General features: G+C 39.1%; 1 long non-coding RNA gene across 1 annotated transcript; it reads right to left on the bottom strand.

The window, feature by feature from the left end:
• Nucleotides 1–1,680: 1,680 nt before the first annotated feature.
• Nucleotides 1,681–19,819, bottom strand: LOC136482935 (uncharacterized). Its single transcript, XR_010765254.1, has 3 exons — nt 19,332–19,819; nt 18,714–18,870; nt 1,681–1,827 (listed from the first exon to the last, which is right to left on the bottom strand). It is a non-coding gene; the product is annotated as an uncharacterized lncRNA (long non-coding RNA).
• Between the last annotated feature and the right edge of the window lie 1,699 nt (nt 19,820–21,518).

Below are 21,518 nucleotides of genomic sequence, written 5' to 3'. Positions count from 1 at the left end.
CTATAATGATGATTAATGGTGACTATAATGATGGAGACGTAAGGATGCTCTATAGTATCATGGTTAAGGTGGTGAAAGGGGGAACGGGTACTGGAGCTTGGCCAGGTTTCCGGGGGTACCCGTGTCAGCCCTCCATAAGGACCTATTCGTGGAGCAGCCACCTGGGACATACAATACAACTTCAAGCCATATGGCTCTAGCTTGACGTAGTATCAGGACCTCTACTAGTAGGGTGTAACTTTCCGGATAGGCATAAGAAAGTAACCTAGGTAATGAATATTAAGTTGACTGTTAGTCCGGGTTCCATTGCTATGGGCATGGCTGCCGTGCACCTAGGCCAAACCTTATGAGTTGCATCCTATTAGCTAGAACCTGTGAAAAGTCTCATAGTGAGACCCTGCCTGCTCACCTTGATAGTGTTTTGGGGAGTCGCGACCCCGGGCAAATGAGAATCACGACTTGAAGTGAAAGTGTACACCTCTGCAGAGTTAAAACTGATATATCAGCCGTGCTCATCGACACGAGCGGCCTAGATCCTCGTATGATTAGAACTTGACTCACTTGGATAGTGGAGGTGGTTTATGGATTGAGGTGGCTACCTCGTGTTTTGGTGGGATGGCTATCCCGTGTTCTTATTGGGGTTGTTACCCCGGGTTACTATTTGAGGTTGCTACCACGGTAATAATGATAATGGTTATTACTAATAGTGCTAATATTCTTCCATTAATTAAGGGTTGGGATGAATTACTCACACTAGTAATAGGTTGTTTTTAATAAAAGTTACCAACTATAAATGCTAATCTGCAGTTAAATCGTGTCAGCCTTCCTTTTGGATTAAGCCTTGCATGTCATATACTTTCCGCCTGTGCTTGTTGAGTTCGACATGGACTCACCCTTGCTATCCCCCCCACACCCCCAGTGTGTAGTAAGGTGCTACTCAGAAGAAGGACAAAGATGCTGTGGAGTTTCCAAGGTCTGTTAGAAGTGCTTGGCGTACGGAGACCCTAGTCAGCCGTCCCTGAGATGAATGGAGCCCAAGGAGAAGTTTAGCAACCGTTCCGCATAACTCTGATAGCTGTAAGTGTTAATATAAGTATGTTTTCCGCCTTATATAAACATTGTTACTGATATTTCTATTCTGTGTTGTATGTGTGGACTTCCTGGGCACACATATGACGAGTGCTTGGTCTTCTTTTGAAAATCGAGCGTGACAGATGGGTCCACTCACTACACTCCAGCCAATCTGTATCGACTCCAAATCGGTTGCTATAAGTCGTTATAGCGACCAATGTAAAAGTCACAGTAAGTGGCGTCGCTATAAGTCTATAGCGACCGACAGGGTTTATAGCGACCGATAGTTAGACACTAATATTTCTAGAGACCGATGATCCGTTACATGTTTTAGCGACCAATGGTTTGAGGATATCAAATTTTTTAGCAACCAATAATCAGTCGCTATGAACTTGCACCATTATATAATTAATTTCACATTATACCATATAATTTTAGGCTTGTTTAACATCCATACAAGTTCACAGTACACATCAACCATAAAATTTTATAAACAAATCTCATATTCATTGAAATCAACATTTTGTACAATTGTAGTTTGGATAAATTCTACAACAAGGCATCTATCACACCGGCACACAACCCATGAACTTCTAAAGAGCTGAGTTCACTATACAGAAGACCAAGCCTACCCTAGTTGTCCAAAAACTATGGCTAGAAACACATCTGAGCGCTCCACATCTTCAATGAGAACTCTAAATAGCTTGTCGACACCATCAAGCATGCTGCTAACTCGCACCTCTCAGAACTACATGCCTGAAATTCACATGCAATCCAATATAAGTATTCTGGTATTCAGCTAGGATCCAATAAGTAGACAGGTAGACAGGTGCAGGTGCACTAAGAATAGATTTGTAACACCCGGTTTTAAGGACAAAGCCGAATGCACACCATATGTGAGCCCTGGTAATCAAACCTCACATATAGCTACAAATGAAGGGGCAGTATCAATTCGTAATGCTTAATATATAGCGAACTTAGCAAAAGAGATAACCTTAGAAAGCAATCAACGGATAGACAACTCTGATCTCCGGGTGCAGACTTCACTCCACTGGATCCAACTGACTGGTTGATCATAAGCCTACATCCTTCAGACTCTAGCAAACTGATATCCAGCCTAAGGTGTGGGGGAAATTGCAAGGGTGAGTCCATGTCGAACTCAGCAAATATAACAACAAGGTAGTGTATTCCATAACCACATGACCAATGAACATGAATAATCAATATCTTAAACAATTAACATAAATGATCATCTTAACAAGTAAAAGTCATCATCTCTTATGTAAGGGTTCCAAGGCCGCTCGTATCCGTGAGCACGGCTAGTAAACCAGTTTATTAAACTCTGCGCAGAGGTGTACACTTTCACTGTGAGTCGTGATTTGCCCTTTCGCCCGAGGTGATCAGCCTCTTAACCCACTACCAAGGAAGGCCGGCAGGGTTCACTATGAAGACTGTCAAAGGTTCCGTCTAACCGGGAAGGGCCGCAGGGTCATCGGATATAGGAACCCCCTTCCAAAAAAATAAAAGGCCGCTTCCATAGCTAGGCTCAACAGGACAGAGGTTGTCCTATACCCAACTCGCAGTATCCTCTAAGCTGGCTAGAAAAAGACCTCATACTGAGCTAAAGCCAGAGCCATATAACCCTCACAGCTGTACTGTAAGTCCCGAATGATCACTTACAAGACAAATCCTTATGTTGCTAAAAAGTCATCTTGTTTATGTTTATAGCATATTCATTAATCTAGTTTCAAGATCATGATCACAGAAAGAAAACCCAAGCTATACTTGCCTTAGTCTTGCTTTACACCCAAAGCAACTTGCTTCAGAAGCCTCACTCTATCTTCAATTCTGCAACTTCTGTAGCTTCGGTACTCAGCTTCTGATCACCGGCGCTTACCAACAATTCTGGTTCTACTCGCGGATCAAAGCACACCAACAAACATACAAGGAAACAAAGTAGACTAAGAACAACACAAACTACACTGGAGAAAACATCGTACTAAACGAGAACTCGTTACTACGACCGAGAGAACGTAAGAAACACCGATAGCCCAACTATCATTAAAAAGAAACCACTAACGGAGTTTTACATTATATAAGAAAAGAGATGACTACAAGCTTGATTAATTTTAGTTAAACAAAATCAAAGAGTGGTTATTAGTTCAGATTAGTCAAATCATAATTCAATTTAAAAGCCAAGTTAAATCTAGTCATATGTTACCTATCAATTTTGTTATATATTTAAGAAAATTAAACACTGACTTTGAAAAATAAAAGGACATGTGAAACACCCACTCAAACTACATATCATGCGGCTTAAGCTAAATAACTTATAACTCAAAAGTACATTGGTGATAACAATTAATCATATTAATATTTATATATAAAATACCGAAGTATAAAACCTATATATTGATTTTTAGTTATAAAACTAGTTGCATGTATATATAAATTAAACCAACATGTTTAACTATATATGAAAAAACATATTAAAGTCATTTTAAATTTACTTTGCAAAAGAAATAAATATTTGAGAGCATCTACGTCTATTATATGTAATATGGTTAAACTAATCATATTTTAATTTATAAACTAGCATGTATTATTTAACCAGAATAAACTTTAGCTTTTCAAAATAAAAGAACATGTGAGAACCTCTAATAGAACTGTATCTAACGTCTTGTTAAGCTAAGCAAACTTATAATATATATATATGACTTTTAAATTGGAAAACTAGTCGCAGGCATGACGTTGATAGTATTTACGGCTAATAAAATAATAGGGCAAGGAAGGCTGGGCTGACCATTGAACGTAGGTGTCCTGTCGTTTACTTGCAGCCGATGCAGTGTTCTGGACGCTAGACATAGCACCAGTTGCAAAGAACTGCAGCAGCAGATGCAACTTCCGTCAGGCGGCTCGGCGAGCTCACGTCACGTTGGTGGTTCTCGGCAGCTTGATAGAGCTTGCGCTGCATGCCCGACGATGGACGAACGACTCTTCACGTAGGTGTGCCCGTCAGCTGATGGATCAATGATGTTGATGACTTGTGACTTGTAGACGTCAGGGCACCGGGCACCAGTGCAGAGAAGCTCAGGCGGTGATAGAACGCATAAGACGTCGTGCAAACATTGTTGGAACTGGCCAGCGAACAACTTCGTTCCGTCGTGTCTGAGATGAATATATGAACATGATGTCCAGCTGGAAAGATTTGCAGGGCATCTGCATGACGGCTTGCTGGCTAGTTGGAACACATACCTTAGGGCTCGGCAATGAGTAGCAGATTGCATGGCCACGGAGCAACGACAGGATGTAGCCACGAGTTGGAGAACGGCAGGGACGGCGGCGGCGAGAGAAGGAGCAGAAAAATATAATTTACTACACGAAGGATTTCCCAAACTAGGGGCTCCCCTTACGGTAGTTTTGGTGTGCTTTGCCCAAGGGGTTGGTTGATATATATAGGAAGAAAACTCCCCACATCTACATCAACTAGCAATATGGTACTAATTGATGTTGCACCCTCCACCTTTACTAATAGGCCTAATTAATTATTAAAGCCCATTAGTAAATAAAGACATGGGCCTTTGGGCATGAGGAAATCTGAGATATTATTTTCGGAATTAATTAATTTCATGGATAAAATAATTCTAGAAAAGCCCAGAATTGAATTTTAAGCCACGAAAAATACTCCGAAGGCTCCGAAAATTCAGGGAAAATTCTCAGAGATAATTTAGAACAAGACGAACCCAAATAAAGTATTTGGAGCTCATGAAAAGATATTTTGGAGCATTTAAAAATTAGACTATGCTCACAAACAAGTGAGAACAAGTTCCGGAAAAAGCCAAAGAAATTCCCGAGGTATCCATGGAGATAGGTTGATGAATAGTGAGTAGGAAGGAGTGATTTGGATTTCATGGAAAATATTTTAGGATACTTCTCAAGCAAATATTAAGTCAGAAAACAAGGAATTTGATCGGTGAGAAAGACTAAGAATTGCTGGAGAAAGAAGATCGACTTACTAAACGCATTTTAAAAATCTTTTCTCACAACATGAAATAAATCAACAACCAAGCATCACATCAAGCAATAGCTCGTCAAATTGACTTGGAAAAGCTTGAAAATTCACATTTTTTCTGTAACCAGATTTACGCTAGTTCAAACTAAGATTGGTAAATTTTATCCAAATATCAAAACATTTATTTTAATTAGTGTTTTCTATGCACAACCCAAAATTAGAAATTTTGGGGTGTGACAATTCTACCCCACTTAACAGGAATCTCATCCCGAGATTCGGAGAGACTAGGGAGAAAGATAAAACGGATCTCCTGCCTCCTAAGGTTCGAGACTGATGGTGATGTAAAACATGTATCAAGGATAGAAAAAGGATGACAAGAAAGACAAAGATGAAGATTTAGTTCTTCGTTCCTTCTCGCTTGAGATACTCAGGTCTCATGTCATTGGCAGCAGATGCTACCCCACTTAACAAGGGCTTTACTTGACTTTGGAACTTCATCTTCAAGTTTTTTTTGAACACAAACATTGAGATGGCATACAAGAAACACTACAAGCAAAACAACACATAGCACCACATCGACACTACACGTGCTTCTGTAGAAATGGCGAACATCTTAAGGAGTGGATTAATAGATGATGAAAGGCCATCGTGATTTGAACAAGATGAGATCAGAAAACTTTAGTAAACCAAAGAAAATAGAGAAAACAAGGAGTTAAGAAGCAATAGCTCAAAGGAGGCTATCAAGGAGGAGACAATAAGACAAGGATGAGAAATAGAAAATCAATGATCAAGGAACTTAGAAAAATAGTTTGATAGCAAAATAAACTTTGCAAATCGACCGGTGCTAAGTAGGCTTGCGTCCTACAGTCAGCATTGCTCTGATACCACTTGTAACACCCGGTTTTAAGGACAAAGCCGAATGCACACCATATGTGAGCCCTGGTAATCAAACCTCACATATAGCTACAAATGAAGGGGCAGTATCAATTCGTAATGCTTAATATATAGCGAACTTAGCAAAAGAGATAACCTTAGAAAGCAATCAACGGATAGACAACTCTGATCTCCGGGTGCAGACTTCACTCCACTGGATCCAACTGACTGGTTGATCACAAGCCTACATCCTTCAGACTCTAGCAAACTGATATCCAGCCTGAGGTGTGGGGGAAATTGCAAGGGTGAGTCCATGTCGAACTCAGCAAATATAACAACAAGGTAGTGTATTCCATAACCACATGACCAATGAACATGAATAATCAATATCTTAAACAATTAACATAAATGATCATCTTAACAAGTAAAAGTCATCATCTCTTATGTAAGGGTTCCAAGGCCGCTCATATCCGTGAGCACGGCTAGTATACCAGTTTATTAAACTCTGCGCAGAGGTGTACACTTTCACTGTGAGTCGTGATTTGCCCTTTCGCCCGAGGTGATCAGCCTCTTAACCCACTACCAAGGAAGGCCGGCAGGGTTCACTATGAAGCCTTTCAAAGGTTCCGTCTAACCGGGAAGGGCCACAGGGTCATCAGATATAGGAACCCCCCTTCCAAAAAAATAAAAGGCCGCTTCCATAGCTAGGCTCAACAGGACAGAGGCTGTCCTATACCCAACTCGTAGTATCCTCTAAGCCGGCTAGAAAAAGACCTCATACTGAGCTAAAGCCAGAGCCATATAGCCCTCACAGCTGTACTGTAAGTCCCGAATGATCACTTACAAGACAAGTCCTTATGTTGCTAAAAAGTCATCTTGTTTATGTTTATAGCATATTCATTAATCAAGTTTCAAGATCATGATCACAGAAAGAAAACCCAAGCTATACTTGCCTTAGTCTTGCTTTACACCCAAAGCAACTTGCTTCAGAAGCCTCACTCTATCTTCAATTCTGCAACTTCTGTAGCTTTGGTACTCAGCTTCTGATCACCGGCGCTTACCAACAATTCTGGTTCTACTCGCGGATCAAAGCACACCAACAAACATACAAGGAAACAAAGTAGACTAAGAACAACACAAACTACACTGGAGAAAACATCGTACTAAACGAGAACTCGTTACTACGACCGAGAGAACGTAAGAAACACCGATTGCCAAACTATCATTAAAAAGAAACCACTAACGGTGTTTTACATTATATAAGAAAAGAGATGACTACAAGCTTGATTAATTTTAGTTAAACAAAATCAAAGAGTGGTTATTAGTTCAGATTAGTCAAATCATAATTCAATTTAAAAGCCAAGTTAAATCTAGTCATATGTTACCTATCAATTTTGTTATATATTTAAGAAAATTAAACACTAACTTTGAAAAATAAAAGGACATGTGAAACACCCACTCAAACTACATATCATGCGGCTTAAGCTAAATAACTTATAACTCAAAAGTACATTGGTGATAACAATTAATCATATTAATATTTATATATAAAATACCGAAGTATAAAACCTATATATTGATTTTTAGTTATAAAACTAGTTGCATGTATATATAAATTAAACCAACATGTTTAACTATATATGAAAAAACATATTAAAGTCATTTTAAATTTACTTTGCAAAAGAAATAAATATTTGAGAGCATCTACGTCTATTATATATATGTAATATGGTTAAACTAATCATATTTTAATTTATAAACTAGCATGTATTATTTAACCAGAATAAACTTTAGCTTTTCAAAATAAAAGAACATGTGAGAACCTCTAATAGAACTGTATCTAACGTCTTGTTAAGCTAAGCAAACTTATAATATATATATATGACTTTTAAATTGGAAAACTAGTCGCAGGCATGACGTTGATAGTATTTACGGCTAATAAAATAATAGGGCAAGGAAGGCTGGGCTGACCATTGAACGTAGGTGTCCTGTCGTTTACTTGCAGCCGATGCAGTGTTCTGGACACTAGACATAGCACCAGTTGCAAAGAACTGCAGCAGCAGATGCAACTTCCGTCAGGCGGCTCGGCGAGCTCACGTCACGTTGGTGGTTCTCGGCAGCTTGATAGAGCTTGCGCTGCATGCCCGACGATGGACGAACGACTCTTCACGTAGGTGTGCCCGTCAGCTGATGGATCAATGATGTTGATGACTTGTGACTTGTAGACGTCAGGGCACCGGGCACCAGTGCAGAGAAGCTCAGGCGGTGATAGAACGCATAAGACGTCGTGCAAACATTGTTGGAACTGGCCAGCGAACAACTTCGTTCCGTCGTGTCTGAGATGAATATATGAACATGATGTCCAGCTGGAAAGATTTGCAGGGCATCTGCATGACGGCTTGCTGGCTAGTTGGAACACATACCTTAGGGCTCGGCAATGAGTAGCAGATTGCATGGCCACGGAGCAACGACAGGATGTAGCCACGAGTTGGAGAACGGCAGGGACGGCGGCGGCGAGAGAAGGAGCAGAAAAATATAATTTACTACACGAAGGATTTCCCAAACTAGGGGCTCCCCTTACGGTAGTTTTGGTGTGCTTTGCCCAAGGGGTTGGTTGATATATATAGGAAGAAAACTCCCCACATCTACATCAACTAGCAATATGGTACTAATTGATGTTGCACCCTCCACCTTTACTAATAGGCCTAATTAATTATTAAAGCCCATTAGTAAATAAAGACATGGGCCTTTGGGCATGAGGAAATCTGAGATATTATTTTCGGAATTAATTAATTTCATGGATAAAATAATTCTAGAAAAGCCCAGAATTGAATTTTAAGCCACGAAAAATACTCCGAAGGCTCCGAAAATTCAGGGAAAATTCTCAGAGATAATTTAGAACAAGACGAACCCAAATAAAGTATTTGGAGCTCATGAAAAGATATTTTGGAGCATTTAAAAATTAGACTATGCTCACAAACAAGTGAGAACAAGTTCCGGAAAAAGCCAAAGAAATTCCCGAGGTATCCATGGAGATAGGTTGATGAATAGTGAGTAGGAAGGAGTGATTTGGATTTCACGGAAAATATTTTAGGATACTTCTCAAGCAAATATTAAGTCGGAAAACAAGGAATTTGATCGGTGAGAAAGACTAAGAATTGCTGGAGAAAGAAGATCGACTTACTAAACGCATTTTAAAAATCTTTTCTCACAACATGAAATAAATCAACAACCAAGCATCACATCAAGCAATAGCTCGTCAAATTGACTTGGAAAAGCTTGAAAATTCACATTTTTTCTGTAACCAGATTTACGCTAGTTCAAACTAAGATTGGTAAATTTTATCCAAATATCAAAACATTTATTTTAATTAGTGTTTTCTATGCACAACCCAAAATTAGAAATTTTGGGGTGTGACAATTCTACCCCACTTAACAGGAATCTCGTCCCGAGATTCGGAGAGACTAGGGAGAAAGATAAAACGGATCTCCTGCCTCCTAAGGTTCGAGACTGATGGTGATGTAAAACATGTATCAAGGATAGAAAAAGGATGACAAGAAAGACAAAGATGAAGATTTAGTTCTTCGTTCCTTCTCGCTTGAGATACTCAGGTCTCATGTCATTGGCAGCAGATGCTACCCCACTTAACAAGGGCTTTACTTGACTTTGGAACTTCATCTTCAAGTTTTTTTTGAACACAAACATTGAGATGGCATACAAGAAACACTACAAGCAAAACAACACATAGCACCACATCGACACTACACGTGCTTCTGTAGAAATGGCGAACATCTTAAGGAGTGGATTAATAGATGATGAAAGGCCATCGTGATTTGAACAAGATGAGATCAGAAAACTTTAGTAAACCAAAGAAAATAGAGAAAACAAGGAGTTAAGAAGCAATAGCTCAAAGGAGGCTATCAAGGAGGAGACAATAAGAAAAGGATGAGAAATAGAAAATCAATGATCAAGGAACTTAGAAAAATAGTTTGATAGCAAAATAAACTTTGCAAATCGACCGGTGCTAAGTAGGCTTGCGTCCTACAGTCAGCATTGCTCTGATACCACTTGTAACACCCGGTTTTAAGGACAAAGCCGAATGCACACCATATGTGAGCCCTGGTAATCAAACCTCACATATAGCTACAAATGAAGGGGCAGTATCAATTCGTAATGCTTAATATATAGCGAACTTAGCAAAAGAGATAACCTTAGAAAGCAATCAACGGATAGACAACTCTGATCTCCGGGTGCAGACTTCACTCCACTGGATCCAACTGACTGGTTGATCACAAGCCTACATCCTTCAGACTCTAGCAAACTGATATCCAGCCTGAGGTGTGGGGGAAATTGCAAGGGTGAGTCCATGTCGAACTCAGCAAATATAACAACAAGGTAGTGTATTCCATAACCACATGACCAATGAACATGAATAATCAATATCTTAAACAATTAACATAAATGATCATCTTAACAAGTAAAAGTCATCATCTCTTATGTAAGGGTTCCAAGGCCGCTCATATCCGTGAGCACGGCTAGTATACCAGTTTATTAAACTCTGCGCAGAGGTGTACACTTTCACTGTGAGTCGTGATTTGCCCTTTCGCCCGAGGTGATCAGCCTCTTAACCCACTACCAAGGAAGGCCGGCAGGGTTCACTATGAAGCCTTTCAAAGGTTCCGTCTAACCGGGAAGGGCCACAGGGTCATCAGATATAGGAACCCCCCTTCCAAAAAAATAAAAGGCCGCTTCCATAGCTAGGCTCAACAGGACAGAGGCTGTCCTATACCCAACTCGTAGTATCCTCTAAGCCGGCTAGAAAAAGACCTCATACTGAGCTAAAGCCAGAGCCATATAGCCCTCACAGCTGTACTGTAAGTCCCGAATGATCACTTACAAGACAAGTCCTTATGTTGCTAAAAAGTCATCTTGTTTATGTTTATAGCATATTCATTAATCAAGTTTCAAGATCATGATCACAGAAAGAAAACCCAAGCTATACTTGCCTTAGTCTTGCTTTACACCCAAAGCAACATGCTTCAGAAGCCTCACTCTATCTTCAATTCTGCAACTTCTGTAGCTTTGGTACTCAGCTTCTGATCACCGGCGCTTACCAACAATTCTGGTTCTACTCGCGGATCAAAGCACACCAACAAACATACAAGGAAACAAAGTAGACTAAGAACAACACAAACTACACTGGAGAAAACATCGTACTAAACGAGAACTCGTTACTACGACCGAGAGAACGTAAGAAACACCGATTGCCAAACTATCATTAAAAAGAAACCACTAACGGAGTTTTACATTATATAAGAAAAGAGATGACTACAAGCTTGATTAATTTTAGTTAAACAAAATCAAAGAGTGGTTATTAGTTCAGATTAGTCAAATCATAATTCAATTTAAAAGCCAAGTTAAATCTAGTCATATGTTACCTATCAATTTTGTTATATATTTAAGAAAATTAAACACTAACTTTGAAAAATAAAAGGACATGTGAAACACCCACTCAAACTACATATCATGCGGCTTAAGCTAAATAACTTATAACTCAAAAGTACATTGGTGATAACAATTAATCATATTAATATTTATATATAAAATACCGAAGTATAAAACCTATATATTGATTTTTAGTTATAAAACTAGTTGCATGTATATATAAATTAAACCAACATGTTTAACTATATATGAAAAAACATATTAAAGTCATTTTAAATTTACTTTGCAAAAGAAATAAATATTTGAGAGCATCTACGTCTATTATATATATGTAATATGGTTAAACTAATCATATTTTAATTTATAAACTAGCATGTATTATTTAACCAGAATAAACTTTAGCTTTTCAAAATAAAAGAACATGTGAGAACCTCTAATAGAACTGTATCTAACGTCTTGTTAAGCTAAGCAAACTTATAATATATATATATGACTTTTAAATTGGAAAACTAGTCGCAGGCATGACGTTGATAGTATTTACGGCTAATAAAATAATAGGGCAAGGAAGGCTGGGCTGACCATTGAACGTAGGTGTCCTGTCGTTTACTTGCAGCCGATGCAGTGTTCTGGACGCTAGACATAGCACCAGTTGCAAAGAACTGCAGCAGCAGATGCAACTTCCGTCAGGCGGCTCGGCGAGCTCACGTCACGTTGGTGGTTCTCGGCAGCTTGATAGAGCTTGCGCTGCATGCCCGACGATGGACGAACGACTCTTCACGTAGGTGTGCCCGTCAGCTGATGGATCAATGATGTTGATGACTTGTGACTTGTAGACGTCAGGGCACCGGGCACCAGTGCAGAGAAGCTCAGGCGGTGATAGAACGCATAAGACGTCGTGCAAACATTGTTGGAACTGGCCAGCGAACAACTTCGTTCCGTCGTGTCTGAGATGAATATATGAACATGATGTCCAGCTGGAAAGATTTGCAGGGCATCTGCATGACGGCTTGCTGGCTAGTTGGAACACATACCTTAGGGCTCGGCAATGAGTAGCAGATTGCATGGCCACGGAGCAACGACAGGATGTAGCCACGAGTTGGAGAACGGCAGGGACGGCGGCGGCGAGAGAAGGAGCAGAAAAATATAATTTACTACACGAAGGATTTCCCAAACTAGGGGCTCCCCTTACGGTAGTTTTGGTGTGCTTTGCCCAAGGGGTTGGTTGATATATATAGGAAGAAAACTCCCCACATCTACATCAACTAGCAATATGGTACTAATTGATGTTGCACCCTCCACCTTTACTAATAGGCCTAATTAATTATTAAAGCCCATTAGTAAATAAAGACATGGGCCTTTGGGCATGAGGAAATCTGAGATATTATTTTCGGAATTAATTAATTTCATGGATAAAATAATTCTAGAAAAGCCCAGAATTGAATTTTAAGCCACGAAAAATACTCCGAAGGCTCCGAAAATTCAGGGAAAATTCTCAGAGATAATTTAGAACAAGACGAACCCAAATAAAGTATTTGGAGCTCATGAAAAGATATTTTGGAGCATTTAAAAATTAGACTATGCTCACAAACAAGTGAGAACAAGTTCCGGAAAAAGCCAAAGAAATTCCCGAGGTATCCATGGAGATAGGTTGATGAATAGTGAGTAGGAAGGAGTGATTTGGATTTCATGGAAAATATTTTAGGATACTTCTCAAGCAAATATTAAGTCGGAAAACAAGGAATTTGATCGGTGAGAAAGACTAAGAATTGCTGGAGAAAGAAGATCGACTTACTAAACGCATTTTAAAAATCTTTTCTCACAACATGAAATAAATCAACAACCAAGCATCACATCAAGCAATAGCTCGTCAAATTGATTTGGAAAAGCTTGAAAATTCACATTTTTTCTATAACTAAATTTACGCTAGTTCAAACTAAGATTGGTAAATTTTATCCAAATATCAAAACATTTATTTTAATTAGTGTTTTCTATGCACACCCCAAAATTAGAAATTTTGGGGTGTGACAATTCTACCCCACTTAACAGGAATCTTGTCCCGAGATTCGGAGAGACTAGGCAGAAAAATAAAACGGATCTCCTGCCTCCTAAGGTTCGAGACTGATGGTGATGTAAAACATGTATCAAGGATAGAAAAAGGATGACAAGAAAGACAAAGATGAAGATTTAGTTCTTCGTTCCTTCTCGCTTGAGATACTCAGGTCTCATGTCATTGGCAGCAGATGCTACCCCACTTAACAAGGGCTTTACTTGACTTTGGAACTTCATCTTCAAGTTTTTTTTTTGAACACAAACATTGAGATGGCATACAAGAAACACTACAAGCAAAACAACACATAGCACCACATCGACACTACACGTGCTTCTGTAGAAATGGCGGACATCTTAAGGAGTGGATTAATAGATGATGAAAGGCCATCGTGATTTGAACAAGATGAGATCAGAAAACTTTAGTAAACCAAAGAAAATAGAGAAAACAAGGAGTTAAGAAGCAATAGCTCAAAGGAGGCTATCAAGGAGGAGACAATAAGACAAGGATGAGAAATAGAAAATCAATGATCAAGGAACTTAGAAAAATAGTTTGATAGCAAAATAAACTTTGCAAATCGACCGGTGCTAAGTAGGCTTGCGTCCTACAGTCAGCATTGCTCTGATACCACTTGTAACACCCGGTTTTAAGGACAAAGCCGAATGCACACCATATGTGAGCCCTGGTAATCAAACCTCACATATAGCTACAAATGAAGGGGCAGTATCAATTCGTAATGCTTAATATATAGCGAACTTAGCAAAAGAGATAACCTTAGAAAGCAATCAACGGATAGACAACTCTGATCTCCGGGTGCAGACTTCACTCCACTGGATCCAACTGACTGGTTGATCACAAGCCTACATCCTTCAGACTCTAGCAAACTGATATCCAGCCTGAGGTGTGGGGGAAATTGCAAGGGTGAGTCCATGTCGAACTCAGCAAATATAACAACAAGGTAGTGTATTCCATAACCACATGACCAATGAACATGAATAATCAATATCTTAAACAATTAACATAAATGATCATCTTAACAAGTAAAAGTCATCATCTCTTATGTAAGGGTTCCAAGGCCGCTCATATCCGTGAGCATGGCTAGTATACCAGTTTATTAAACTCTGCGCAGAGGTGTACACTTTCACTGTGAGTCGTGATTTGCCCTTTCGCCCGAGGTGATCAGCCTCTTAACCCACTACCAAGGAAGGCCGGCAGGGTTCACTATGAAGCCTTTCAAAGGTTTCGTCTAACCAGGAAGGGCCACAGGGTCATCAGATATAGGAACCCCCCTTCCAAAAAAATAAAAGGCCGCTTCCATAGCTAGGCTCAACAGGACAGAGGCTATCCTATACCCAATTCGTAGTATCCTCTAAGCCGGCTAGAAAAAGACCTCATACTGAGCTAAAGCCAGAGCCATATAGCCCTCACAGCTGTACTGTAAGTCCCGAATGATCACTTACAAGACAAGTCCTTATGTTGCTAAAAAGTCATCTTATTTATGTTTATAGCATATTCATTAATCAAGTTTCAAGATCATGATCACAGAAAGAAAACCCAAGCTATACTTGCCTTAGTCTTGCTTTACACCCAAAGCAACTTGCTTCAGAAGCCTCACTCTATCTTCAATTCTGCAACTTCTGTAGCTTCGGTACTCAGCTTCTGATCACCGGCGCTTACCAACAATTCTGGTTCTACTCGCGGATCAAAGCACACCAACAAACATACAAGGAAACAAAGTAGACTAATAACAACACAAACTACACTGGAGAAAACATCGTACTAAACGAGAACTCGTTACTACGACCGAGAGAACGTAAGAAACACCGATTGCCAAACTATCATTAAAAAGAAACCACTAACGGAGTTTTACATTATATAAGAAAAGAGATGACTACAAGCTTGATTAATTTTAGTTAAACAAAATCAAAGAGTGGTTATTAGTTCAGATTAGTCAAATCATAATTCAATTTAAAAGCCAAGTTAAATCTAGTCATATGTTACCTATCAATTTTGTTATATATTTAAGAAAATTAAACACTAACTTTGAAAAATAAAAGGACATGTGAAACACCCACTCAAACTACATATCATGCGGCTTAAGCTAAATAACTTATAACTCAAAAGTACATTGGTGATAACAATTAATCATATTAATATTTATATATAAAATACCGAAGTATAAAACCTATATATTGATTTTTAGTTATAAAACTAGTTGCATGTATATATAAATTAAACCAACATGTTTAACTATATATGAAAAAACATATTAAAGTCATTTTAAATTTACTTTGCAAAAGAAATAAATATTTGAGAGCATCTACGTCTATTATATATATGTAATATGGTTAAACTAATCATATTTTAATTTATAAACTAGCATGTATTATTTAACCAGAATAAACTTTAGCTTTTCAAAATAAAAGAACATGTGAGAACCTCTAATAGAACTGTATCTAACGTCTTGTTAAGCTAAGCAAACTTATAATATATATATATGACTTTTAAATTGGAAAACTAGTCGCAGGCATGACGTTGATAGTATTTACGGCTAATAAAATAATAGGGCAAGGAAGGCTGGGCTGACCATTGAACGTAGGTGTCCTGTCGTTTACTTGCAGCCGATGCAGTGTTCTGGACGCTAGACATAGCACCAGTTGCAAAGAACTGCAGCAGCAGATGCAACTTCCGTCAGGCGGCTCGGCGAGCTCACGTCACGTTGGTGGTTCTCGGCAGCTTGATAGAGCTTGCGCTGCATGCCCGACGATGGACGAACGACTCTTCACGTAGGTGTGCCCGTCAGCTGATGGATCAATGATGTTGATGACTTGTGACTTGTAGACGTCAGGGCACCGGGCACCAGTGCAGAGAAGCTCAGGCGGTGATAGAACGCATAAGACGTCGTGCAAACATTGTTGGAACTGGCCAGCGAACAACTTCGTTCCGTCGTGTCTGAGATGAATATATGAACATGATGTCCAGCTGGAAAGATTTGCAGGGCATCTGCATGACGGCTTGCTGGCTAGTTGGAACACATACCTTAGGGCTCGGCAATGAGTAGCAGATTGCATGGCCACGGAGCAACGACAGGATGTAGCCACGAGTTGGAGAACGGCAGGGACGGCGGCGGCGAGAGAAGGAGCAGAAAAATATAATTTACTACACGAAGGATTTCCCAAACTAGGGGCTCCCCTTACGGTAGTTTTGGTGTGCTTTGCCCAAGGGGTTGGTTGATATATATAGGAAGAAAACTCCCCACATCTACATCAACTAGCAATATGGTACTAATTGATGTTGCACCCTCCACCTTTACTAATAGGCCTAATTAATTATTAAAGCCCATTAGTAAATAAAGACATGGGCCTTTGGGCATGAGGAAATCTGAGATATTATTTTCGGAATTAATTAATTTCATGGATAAAATAATTCTAGAAAAGCCCAGAATTGAATTTTAAGCCACGAAAAATACTCCGAAGGCTCCGAAAATTCAGGGAAAATTCTCAGAGATAATTTAGAACAAGACGAACCCAAATAAAGTATTTGGAGCTCATGAAAAGATATTTTGGAGCATTTAAAAATTAGACTATGCTCACAAACAAGTGAGAACAAGTTCCGGAAAAAGCCAAAGAAATTCCCGAGGTATCCATGGAGATAGGTTGATGAATAGTGAGTAGGAAGGAGTGATTTGGATTTCATGGAAAATATTTTAGGATACTTCTCAAGCAAATATTAAGTCGGAAAACAAGGAATTTGATCGGTGAGAAAGACTAAGAATTGCTGGAGAAAGAAGATCGACTTACTAAACGCATTTTAAAAATCTTTTCTCACAACATGAAATAAATCAACAACCAAGCATCACATCAAGCAATAGCTCGTCAAATTGATTTGGAAAAGCTTGAAAATTCACATTTTTCCTGTAACTAAATTTACGCTAGTTCAAACTAAGATTGGTAAATTTTATCCAAATATCAAAACATTTATTTTAATTAGTGTTTTCTATGCACAACCCAAAATTAGAAATTTTGGGGTGTGACAAGATTAAGTCTAAATCTGACAAGAAATGTAAACGTAAGATGACAACCTTTGCACATAATTTTACAGCAGACAAATAAAGACTATATATGCAGACAACATGATTTGCAGGCTTGATTCAATTAGAAAAAAGAATATGTAGTGCTGGCAAGTGGAACTAGAACCTTTCGAGTACCATCAGAAACTTCGAATGCAAATAACCAATATTATAACTGTGATGTGAATAACTAGAAGTTTTAGCAACAGTGCCCAATATCATGCGTTCAGATAAAAGTGAGGCAAAATAAAGATTAGTCAACATGTCCTGGACTCTTTGCTCACAGTTTAGAATAGATGAAATGAAAGTGTAGTCACGTGAATGAATGTCTAACTGGTTCGAGTGCTGTAGTAAGATCATATATGGGACATGAGTGCCATCTGGGTTGTTCTTTCTGAAGCATCATGTGCTGTGATGTCAAGTGGCAATACTTTACAAGTGTTTTTACTGGCTTAACAATGGCATCATCTACAATGGCAATACTTTGTAAGTGTTTTCACTGGCTTAACAATGGCATCATGAGGTTGGTCATGATTTTGACACAGTAAAAAGATGTCGTAGGATTTCTGGGAATATTTGATTCTAGAGACGAGACATGAGCATCTCCATACATTCATTGCCTAATGGTAGAACAGCTTCTAGAAATTTAGAACTTGCCTCAGAGAAAATGAATTGGCTAGGAGATATAAGCATCATAAGAACTGATCTCAAAGTCGGCTCTTGCTCCTCTTTAAACAATTTCATGGGGCTGTTTTTCAGTGTTAAATCCATTGCTAGTGAGCCGCACAACGAAGCATGAGGTAGAGAAAATTAGATCTGAACTATTATCATGACAACACTAGCAGTCTTTCCTGAAAGTAGCAGTAGAAATTTAATGATCTGGCAGTTCCAAAGTGAGAATATGCACGAACTCTCCGAAAACACATTATGCACAGCACTAACACATCGAACGGATCTTGAGAGTTAAAAAGAAAGAAATATATTGAGCTGAATTCGATAATATGCCCAAGCCTCTGTTGTACTAATGTTAAACAATTCTTTTTCACACAGCTGGGAGAAAATATTATCACAAGGAGCTAAGGAACGCTCAAAGGTTTTTGCCAGATACAACATGATAAACACAAACCCCAACTTCAGCTTGGATAGGTTCAAACCAAAAACAACATATGTTTGGCACTGTCAAACAGATAAATTACCTTCAAAGGTTTTTTAACCCATTAATAGCTTGAAAATCAACTTTAAGATGCCCAGGAACCAAAGGACCAAAACCACGAGTTGTATCCTTGTCACAGCTCATGGCAATGACATCAAGAGTTCGACCATGGAAACACCACATGAAGAGACAAGCAAAGCCTGCAGCAGCAAACATTTTGGCAAATGAGTGAATTTCCTGCTTCTGAAGATCTGAAATTTACGTTTAATATTGCGCACACCAAACTTGCATTCTTGGCATACACATGGAGACCAAAGGACGCACTGTCTACCACATGGGCATTCGTCATCTATGTTAGTTGAGCAGCAGTAAGTACTAGTATGTATCTCTACTAAGCAACCATGTGAAAAGCAGTGGCAAGCAAGCAAGCAATCTACGGATATTTTGTTGGTCATGTGGGCTTGCATGTATTAGCCATGAATCCCACGAAACTCATACGAGCTTAGCTACTAAATTGAATAACAAAGCATGTGAGCAGAGAAAGTCAGAACAGGTTTACCTGCAGCTGTTAACAGCCTGGAACAGAAAGAGAGAGAGCAGATCGACGATGGGACGAATGGAAAACAAATTAAAAAGCTACAATCAAAGTGCGAGATTCTACCAGGATAGTGACGAAGAGGAGGAGCCACCAACAAATCCTGGCTTGTCCTCGATGAATTGCGAGTGGGAGCCGGTCGCCGGGGCGGAATGTGGATGTCGGCCGCGCCACTCGGAGCTCCGGGACTGGTGAGTGAGGCGCGAGCAGCAGCCGGGGAAGATGGTGTCAACAATTATACCATTTGACATGTATATAGAACTTTTAGTATTTGTGAACTTATTGGTTTTTACCTACACGATCATCAATCCATGTTTTATCCATGTGCAACCTTCATACAAGACATCATGCAGATTTTTTTTTTTTTGAGAGGACATCATGCAGATTTCAATATGAAATAAAAAAAACATATCGTAAGCACTGAAATAGTTGCACACTTCCACCACATAAAAAAAGAGAAATAGCTAGGGAAACAGAAACCTACTGATACAAACAAGTAGAGCTGCTGCCAAAATCACGTTCAAAAGTGAGCCAAGGTGTCCAGCTACACGTGGAGCAGCTGCAATTATAATATGATGAAGGGAATATGACATAAATCATTTATTATGAATTTCCATCATTATGGTCCGTACATATTGGATCCCTACTGTTATTCTATTATTAAATTTCATAACCTATATCTAAATAGTTTCGAAAAATTAAGATATATTTTTTAACATAACTTATAATGTCCTCACAATATCAGATATTAAAACTCTTTTTATATGTGGACAAACACAAAATATCAAATCTTGTTAAATGGTAACTAGACCAACTCAAACAGTTGATGAGTAAATTGAACCAAATATTACTTAAGGAGGTTATCTGGACAGACGTTAAACTAAAGAGGTTATCTAGAATTTTTTTTCTGTTTGGAACAATTTTAAATCCACCGAGAGAAGCCACTTCTCAGAAAGAGCCTGAGCCAGAGTAGTTTTTGGAAGGAACTGGAGCATTACCAAATCGTCCCTAGATCTAGGAGAAATGTTGCCAAAAGAAGATGGAGAGATCATGCAAGTATGCACACGACTGGTCAGATAACTGATGGAGATGGACGTGCGCGTGTGAGCATTGGAGTACTGGACACTGTGACATATCTATCCATAATAATATTAAAGAGCAAAAGGCTTCTGGATCCTTCATTGCTCAAAAAAGTTCAATGGGGATCCAACAGACTTGATCTCTCCCATGCCCATGGATATTAGAGTAGCATGTCCATGCACATGGAGTCTGATTTCAAAATAAATTGAGATACGAAGTGTTTCCATTGTGAGCTAGTCTTTCCTACACCTGTACAAGTTCAATGTTTGAGCATAGTGCTAAGTTCGATCCCAAAATGAATTGGAACGCATAACACATTCATTGATAAAGCTCTAAGCCTTCTATACCTATATGAGTTAGAGCAGCACAGATCCAGACATGGTATAAAAATTTGATTCCAAGACGAATTGAAACACAGGACATGATCACTAAATTAAATCTCTAAGCCGTTAGCAGTAAGATGTTGCAATGGACGTATATGTTTGCTAGTAAAATGGATGGTGGATCGATAGTAAAGCACAGGACGTGGACGAGCATTCATGAAACATATAAGGAAATTACTCTTGACGCATGAGGAATAATTTCCCTAAATGAATGCGGAATGCCCGACAAATAAATTAGTCTGCAGTAGACTGTATTCTATTTTTCTAGTACGTTTAGGTTGTGAATATGTAGTACAATCATATAACCACTGGCGGATGCAGAACATGATTGAAGGGGCTGGTCTCTTCTTCTTTCTCTCTCTCTATTTTTCTTCTTTCCTCCACCTCTTCTTCTCCCTCACCCTCCCCATATTTCCTTTGATGCACCCGCTGTAGAGGGGGGGGGGGGGGGGGCAGCCCCCCCTGTAGATCTGCCCCTGCATATAACAGTGTACATATATATAGAGCGGAAGAAAGTGCACATGCTCACTATATATACACCATGTCATCATCTCTCTTTTCGCCGCGTCGTTTCATAACAGCCAGAGAGAAAGCATGGCCAGCCACCCCAAGTGTCATCTGACCCAAGGTTCACTTTACCGGTAGCAAAAAAATACCGGAGGTCACCGATAAACGGGTTTATCGGATTTATCGGAAAATTTCTCGGTCAAAAATAAAAACAAAAAATTCCTAATTTCTCTAGAAAATTACATAAGTTGTCTCTAAAGCATTTAACATTAAGAACTAGCAC

Source organism: Miscanthus floridulus, chromosome 9, assembly GCF_019320115.1.
Source record: "Miscanthus floridulus cultivar M001 chromosome 9, ASM1932011v1, whole genome shotgun sequence".
In the NCBI taxonomy this organism is placed as follows: Eukaryota; Viridiplantae; Streptophyta; class Magnoliopsida; order Poales; family Poaceae; genus Miscanthus; species Miscanthus floridulus.
Note: the sequence above shows the minus strand (reverse complement) of the source record. Positions and strands in the feature narration are given on the sequence as shown.